Source organism: Microtus pennsylvanicus, chromosome 6 (assembly GCF_037038515.1).
Source record: "Microtus pennsylvanicus isolate mMicPen1 chromosome 6, mMicPen1.hap1, whole genome shotgun sequence".
NCBI lineage: Eukaryota > Metazoa > Chordata > Mammalia > Rodentia > Cricetidae > Microtus > Microtus pennsylvanicus.
The window spans coordinates 69,291,498-69,299,323 of NC_134584.1; positions in this window are offsets into that span (position 1 = coordinate 69,291,498).

Genomic DNA, 7,826 nt, shown 5'->3' on the forward strand with positions numbered 1-7,826 from the left:
TTTTATTAGGAAAGCAGTGGGATTCTTTAAGCATTGCTAATGGGTCATACTAGTAGGAACATGGAAGACAGTGGTAATTATTTGAACTTCTGGGGACTAACTCAAGAGATTTAAGAGAAGAATTTTAGTATGCTGCCTAGAAATATTTCTTGTGGTATTTTGGTGAAGAAAGGGGTTGTTTTCTTGCCCTTGACCCAAGAATTTGCCTGAGGCTACAGTGAAAAGTTTGGATTAATTTCACTGGCAGAAGAAATAGAAAACGGCCTGGTAAAGACTTTGTTGTGTGGTTATTAGTGGTAACTCTAATAAAGATTTATAACAAAAAGAAGCAAGCTGTGCAAAAAATATTGTGAAATGTACAGACTAAGAAAAGGGACAGTAAGAAGTGGAATACAGCCAAGTCCTGTTCAAGGAGATAATAAGATAAAGAAATGGAATTGATGGAGGAAGGTCATTGGCTAATAAAGGAACTGCTTTGGCCCATTTTATTGGTTAGAACATAGGTAGGTGGAATAAACAGAACAGAATGCTGGGAGGAAGAGGAAGTGAGCTCAGACTCCACAGCTCTCCTCTCGGGAGCAGACGCCTCAGCAGAGATGCCATGCCCCACTCCTGGGCAGATGCACGCGATGAAACAAGCCGCCAGGTCAGACATGCTGAGTCTTTCCCGGTAAGACCGGTGCACACAGATTATTAGAGATGGGTTGATTGGGATATCAAAATTATCCAGTAAGGGCTAGAGCTAAAGGGCCAAGCAGTGATTAAATGAATACAGTTTGTGGGTTGTTATTTCGGGCATAAGCTAGCCGAGCAGGCGGCTGGGGTGTTGGGGACGCAGCCCTGCCGCCCTTATTACTACATGGAATAAAGGGAGTAGTGACTTCAGGGCAAAGTTCCAACCTGTGAAAAGGAAATAAAGACTAGAGATTGGTGTGATGGTGTCTGCCATTAATCACACTGGGAAAGCAGAGGCTGGTGGATCTTTGCGATCAGCCTGGTCTACAGATCCAGTATCAGGACAGTCAGCCTTAGACAGTAACGAACAGAAAGCTGGTGAAGATATTAGTAAACAGTGGTTCATGTTCCAGTGCCTTCAAGCACCAGAACTTGGCATTCTCACCCATGTGGTTCTGGCTTTAAAGTTAAGGAGAGAAGACACAGTTTGTGAAATTTGTCTAAAGAAAGTCATTGATGCCATGCATGTGTCAGAGGTGTCCCTGAAAGGATGACTAAGAGAGAATATTTTGTTTCAAGTTGTGAAATAGAAACTTGGATTGCCTTTGAGAAGCCAAAATGTTAGAGATACCAGTATTATGGGATACCTACTGAGGAGAGCTACTAACAGGGAGTGGAACCAGTCCAAGGGAAATAAGTACGTTACAATCAAAAAAGCTAAAAGGAGTTGCATAACTGAGAGCAGTTTTACATTTGACATGTAGATGCAGTTTGCCAGCTAGTTTTCTTTCTTGCTTTGGTACAGTAGTTTCTCACTATCCCCTCCATTTTGAAATGGTAATATATATCTTGTGGCATTATGTATGGGAAAAAGTCCTCTGTTTATTTATTTTGATTTTATAGGGGATTAGAGTTAGGAGACTGTATGAATCTCTTAAGAGATTTTGAGCTTTTACACATTGTTGAGACTGTGGTAGACTAATGGGACTTCTGAAGTTGAACTACATCCAGTTTTCATTATGGTATCATTACAGGTTTGTGGGGGTTCAGTGAGTAGAATGTTGTAGCGTGAATGCAATTGTTCTCCATAATCTCATATGGAATGGCACTATTAGGAGGTGTGGTTGTGTTGGACTTGGTATGGCCTTGATGGAAGATGTGTGCACTGTGGGGGCTGACTTTGAGGTTTCTTGTGCTCAAGATACTCCCCAGTTTCTCAGTTGATTTCCAACACTACATCTGCCTGCTTGCCACTGTGCTCCCCATCATGAAGATAATGAACTGAACTTTAGAAAGCCTTAAAAGTTTTTGCCGTTAAAACTTTCTTACAAGGTTCAATTAAAGATACCATGTAATAGCTCAATGGGGGCGAAAGATCTGAGGGTAAAAAAGTCTACTCACAACAGGATCTGTCAATCCATAATTCTTCATTCTTCCCTCTTCAATCCGTCATTTCTCATTGTTCCTCTTGTTCTCCCTTGTTCTTCAATCTTCTCAGTTCTACATTGTTCTTGTTTGTCCTGCTTGTAAATGCCACACACACTCTCTCTCTCACACACACACACACAGGAATGACTAGTACACATTCACTGAACTTTTTAATGAAAAAAGTTGGTTAAGAAAGAAATTAAATAATCATCAGGAAATCTATAGGGAAGTTTAGTATGTTATACTACATTTTTAGGTGGTTAGTAAGAAGCTAAAAAGTTTATTTTTTTGTATGTTTGGTTTTTTGTTTGTTTGTTTTTTGTTTATCTCAAGTCAGGGTTTCTCTGTAGCTTTGGTACCTGTCCTGGAACTCACTCTGTAAACAAGGCCGGCCTCGAACTCACAGAGACCAGACTGCCTCTGCCTCACAAAAGTTTATTTCTAGCATGCCACTTTTTTCCTTTCCAAGAATGCATAGAATCAGATAACCATGCAACCTATGTATACAGTCAGGTAGAAGCTATTGGCTCTTGATCAGATACCATGCACTCCAGTTACTGCAATTTCTATGGGCCTAGTTCAGGAGTTAGACTTACTGCTCTAGGTGGGAGAAACAAAGAAGTGACCCAGGCCTCTAAATTAGTAGTTCCAGCCTTTGCTGTTATTAGTCATTCTGGTCATGGAGTAAAACAAGAACAACAGCTTGGGCAGGTAGTAATTCTATATCTTTGGACATCTGTGAATATTTTAGATGGGATACTCTTTCCTAAACACTGACCAATTGACAAAGATAATTGCAGGAGGGCAGATCTCTGAACTTACCTAGGAGAGAGGATCAAGGACTGGCAGTGGGAAGCTGTTTTCATGAAACAGTTTTGAATTGTGGGAACTAATTTGCAAAACGTAACAGGAAGGGAGTTAACTACAGCGAAAAATCTACAACCATTTTATTTACTGACAATAACGCTCAAAAGCCTTGCATTTTGGTTCAGCCTTTACCAGAACTTGGTTCTGGTAAGTTGCTTGTGAGAAGATGGCTGAGCAATTACTGTATAATGTTGTGGCTTGCAGCACTGAACCTCTAAAACTATAAGTGAGCCTTCCCAATTAAATGTTTTCATTTTAGGGTTGTGGTGGTCGTGGTGTCATTTCACAGTAATATAAACCATAACCAAGACCTTGTACATATGCAATTATTTTTCCAAATATTGAACTTTGTCAAATTTAGGAGTACCTTCCTGTAGCAATATTGTAACCTATGCACAGTTTCTTTTTCTTTCCCCATTTCCAGCTATAGTGAAAGATAAGATGTTACAAAATAAACTCTGTCTTGTTTTGAACCCCCATTCATTCACTATTCAAAGCCATATGAGGTATGTGACCATAAGATCTAACTAGTAAAATCCTAAGTTGCCCAGTCTTTGAAGGAAAAAGAAATTATGCAGCAAAGGCGAAAGCTAAGGGTCTGCTAATAATAATGCACACACTTTAGAGGAACACTGAGAAGGCAAGAAAAGCACATTGACTTGGGGGTGGAGTTAGGATACATTACCTGCTTATGAAGATCATGTACTAAGTTATTACTATATTCTAAAAAAGTAGGATCACAGACAGTTTTCTCCCTAATTTCCTGAGTTATTCTTGGAAAATTCAGTAGATTGCTTGCTATGCTCACTAAATTTTATGCTTTTCATTTTATATTTGACCAACAGAAGTACGTTGCACACTCACTTGCTTGGGTATAATATAGCTTTTCAACTGCCACCATGAAAGTTATATGATGGATGAATGTTGACTGGTTCCTCTCCCTTACATCCATTTGAAAGTTTTTTATATTGATAATCATAGAAGTGAATGTTTTCAAATCATAAAAATCATCTCTTGAATATTGTTGCTTAATGAATGCATGATAATGATCTATTTTGACTTATTTGAAATTTTGCATTAGCTAGGGCATTGCAAAATATGTTTGCTTTTTTTAACCTGATAACATGAATGTGCTTTAATTACCTGAGGAGACCTATAGTCAGATCTTTGAATTACTATGGCTTGAAACATCATTTCACAACCAAACAGATACATGTTCCTAGTCACTGCACTCGAATTATTGTTATGTACCTTGAGGCTTGTATTAAAATCACTGAATAATTGCAATCAGATTATTATAATCAAGTACAGGAATGGTAATTACAGGCTACAGTCACTTTAAGCTGCCCTAGAAGTCCTATATTCTGATTATATGCATATTAAAAGTTTATGTTAGTGATAAAATTAATGAACAAGTCTTAAGCACTTGTCAGTAGGAAAGCTATCACATGTAGGTAGTTGAGTTTCACATCAAAGAGAAATGTATGCCTGCATTGTGTTTTTGACTTTATTACATTAGAGTATACATATATATAATAAAAATTTTAATAATCTAATGATTATTCTGCTATAATCAACTTTCCACATTTCATTGGTAATCAGTTTTTTTTTAAAAAAAATTATTCTTCTTTTTATTACTTTAAAAACAGAAAAGAAATCCTGTGAATTTTAACTGTAGGGCTGTGTACCCAAAAGTCCCTGGTAAAAGAGTAACTTTTCTTTTTAATTCTCTGAGAAGCAAACCAGGGAATAAATAAGTTAATAAGGCAATTTTGCCTATTTTTTGTTATTTAGTTTTGAAGACAAATAAAATAAAAATATTCTATATATGTTAAAGTAAAATACAGAGACAGATATGGACTTTGTGTTTATATTCTGATTATAATATTGATCCTTTCAGTTTAATAATCCTATTATTGATTCAAGCAATGAATATTCTATATTAGATATGAGATATATATTGGTAGTTGGTGTCTAAAGTTAAAGCCTAAAAGAAAAGAAGCAATAGAGTCCTAAGGGCCATTGACAAGGCATTGGCTCATGTAGGATGAAGATGGTACTAAAGAATACAAGAGGTACAATATTTAGCTCTTGCCTGGGCAGAGAAGTTAGTAGAGGATTAAGTGAAAGATTAAACACATAAGGCAGATCACAGGGAATTCTACTTTCACCTGGCTGCATCATGGAGGACACCTGTATACCACTAGTCAGGGGTGAATAGAAAGTGACATTTTTTATGGATAAGATAGTTTGTGGGCTGAAGAGATGAAGTCTGTGCCAGGTTCAGAGTCTCTATAGCCACCCTGACAGACAACATAAGCCAGATAAAAGGCCAACCACACACCCAGATGCTGTTGCTGGGAAATTGCATATTGGAGCTCAGCATCTGGGTCTTGCAGCTGCCAAGTTCACCCCATGGGTGCCTGTGGTGCTTGGCTCAGACACTGGAGCAGACAGAAGGGGTGGGCACCATGGAACAAACTGATCACTACAGTGAACAAAAAGGATACTGAGAGTCAAGTGTATAATAAAATATCATGAATCAGCTACTGTAGATTAAAATGAATAAAACCATACTTGTGTGATCCAAACATAATGTTAAGTACAGGTTTTTACCTTTTCTGTATAGATGAGTAGGAAGTATTAATTGTGGGCCTGTGGCTCTACTCTTTTACCAAGTGAAAGATGCCTGTCAAAATAAAATACTTGAATCATAGCTATCCAGTAGATTGTAATGGCCTACCTTAATCTCTATTTACAAATACCTAGGAGACTAGCTGGACAGAATTAAAACAAGACAGTTAGTATGAGCCCATAGCAGTAGTGTAAAAATGTCAGATTAATATATAAAATAGCATGCACAACCCAAGATAACAACAAGGTAGCACAGTGAGTAGAGCAGCCCCTCTGGTTGTACCTCAGGGTTCTAAAATCCCATCAATTTAGAGCAAACAGCCACTCCACTATGGGGTGTGTTCCTATGTGTAAGGAGCATGATGAGAGGATATATGAGTATATTCTTCCCAGCTATAAAGCTTCTATGTCAACTTTCATTAAGAACAAAATAAAGTAAATAGCTGAATATTGATATTTTAAAGGCACCAGTTTCAACTATATTTTCATTAAAATGATAGTGTTTTGTTTTCTAGATTCAGAAACATCTTAGAAATTTTTCATATGCATGTTTATTTCTAAAACATTTCTCATCCAACATTCAAGTTTCATTTATTGGCCAGTGAGTAGCATAGCACATCATGTTGTTACATCTGTTCTATTTAAAGAGTTAAACTACAATCAGTCAAAATATAACCAGAAAATAATGAGCACTATGATATTCGAGTTTATATCTAGCTAGTGGAAATAGTCATTAAACTTTGCATCCTAAAACCATTTCTGAATGTTATGAGTTAAGATTTAAAAAGTTAGTTGTGCTTCTAATTTCTTGCTTTACATCTATTGATTTATTCATAATGAGGGATGAGTTATGTGACCAGAGCAATGATGCACAACTCCGAAAACAACTTCTGTGTGTTAATTCTGTCTTTTCACACAAGGGCTCTGGACATCAAACACAGATAATCAGGCTTGGAGCCAAGCACCTTTCCAACCTGAGCATTTTAATTATAATATGTGAGTATTAGTCCCACTGATTCAAAAAAAATTGCATTTTTCAGCTGGTTGGTGGTGGTGCATGCCTTGAATCTTAGCAGATACAAGTGGATCTCTATGAGTTCAGAACCAGCCTGGCCTACAAGAGTGAGTTCCAAGACAGGTTCAAAAGCTACACGGAGAAATCCTGTCTTTGTTGTAATAGGAGTGGCGGGGCTGCGTCCCCGGCACCCAGCCACCTGCATGGCTGGCTTATGCCCCGAAATAATTACACAGAAACTGTATTCTTTTAAACACTGCTTGGCCCATTATATCTAGCTTCTTCTTGGCTAACTCTCACACCTGGACTAGCCCATTTCTAATAATCTGTGTAGCACACGAGGTGGCTTACCAGGGAAGATCTTAACCTATGTCCATCCTGGATCGGAACTTCATCAATTGTGTCTGCCCGGGAGAGGAGAGCATGGCCTCTTTGAGATCACTTCCTCTTCCTCCTAGCATTCTGTTCTGTTTACTCCACCCATGTTCTAATCAATAAAATGGGCCAAGGCAGTTTCTTTATTAGCCAATGACCTTCCTCCATAATTTCCTCTTTTTCTGTTTAAATAAAAAGGAAAGGCTTTAACTTTAACATAGCAAAATTACAAATAACAAAACAGTTATAAAGTAGAAATTACAATATTTACATCTATTTTATCTTTATCATAACTAAGGAAAATTATAATTATTCTTTAACTCCATTAAAGTCTCCAGAAAGATACGATATTACCTAAGCAAACAAGAAATAAGCAATTTCCAAACTCTAGAAATGACAGAGACATCTTGCTGCCTGGACAGTCACCCAAAGTTTCTCTGTAACTTTGGGGCATCCATTTTTGGCCTACAGGCCCATGGTATCCAGCAGACATTTCCATAAAGCAGGAAAATTCCAAAGACAGTTCAGTCACTTTCTGCTGTGTCCTGCAGAATGTCTCATAGACTCTTTCATGAATCAGGAACCCCAAAAGATCATCTTACCTTTAGGCAAGTTCAGCAGTCCTCTTTCTGCGGGTTCTTTGTGTCCAGTTTATGCATCAGTCCAGGCAAGAACAGTTTCTTACCCAAATGGCTATCAAACTCCATAAGGAGCCTCTTCAATGCCCATCTTCCTCTTAAAGTACCTGGGGCTTCCAGGAGCAGACATGTCTCATTGCCATGAAAAACCCTAAGTTATTAAAATATTTTAAATGCCTGTAATATCTTTTAAT